Below are 581 nucleotides of genomic sequence, written 5' to 3' on the forward strand. Positions count from 1 at the left end.
CCTTGGGTTTTGTTAGTTATTTCTGGTTTTGGGCAATTTTACCACAGTTCTTTTGCATTTTGTGTGACCTCTGCACTTTTAAATTTCCCTCTCTTTCTTTTTTATGAGGTTATTTTGAATGTATTTCAAGAATTCATTGTAAAGGAATGGGACAAGCTATTTTATGCTAGTTATATCTGTATTGATGTATTGTAAGCATATAATTTTTTTTTGCAGAAGGGTAGATTTTCTCTTTTTTTATGAATAGATTTTGTAAATATACAATCATTAGGCATAAATGGTATTTTAATATGTATTCTGCTCAGGTCTGTGACAAAAAAAATATGGTTTTGTTTGAAAAGAGTGAAGGGAAAAACAGATTAGATATCAGAGAAAACAAAATTAAAAAGAACAGGTTTCATAATGATATGGATAGATCATTGAGAGATAAAAACATTCTCTGTTTTCACGCAAGCAATCACTGACAACATCAGCAAGAAGTACAGCATAGTTCTCAATCTTTGAAGAAGTGCTGCAGTAATCATTTCAAACTGCTGGTTGACACCTTTTTTCTAGCAGGAATTGTCATGAAGAGGATTTTG

General features: G+C 31.2%; 1 protein-coding gene across 6 annotated transcripts in view; it reads left to right on the forward strand.

Annotated features, from left to right (window-relative positions):
- LOC119591899 (calcium uptake protein 3, mitochondrial-like) overlaps positions 1–581 on the forward strand; it is a 50,562-nt gene that overhangs the window by 31,796 nt on the left and 18,185 nt on the right. The window lies entirely within an intron of this gene.

This window comes from Penaeus monodon, chromosome 29 (genome assembly GCF_015228065.2).
Source record: "Penaeus monodon isolate SGIC_2016 chromosome 29, NSTDA_Pmon_1, whole genome shotgun sequence".
NCBI classification, from domain to species: domain Eukaryota; kingdom Metazoa; phylum Arthropoda; class Malacostraca; order Decapoda; family Penaeidae; genus Penaeus; species Penaeus monodon.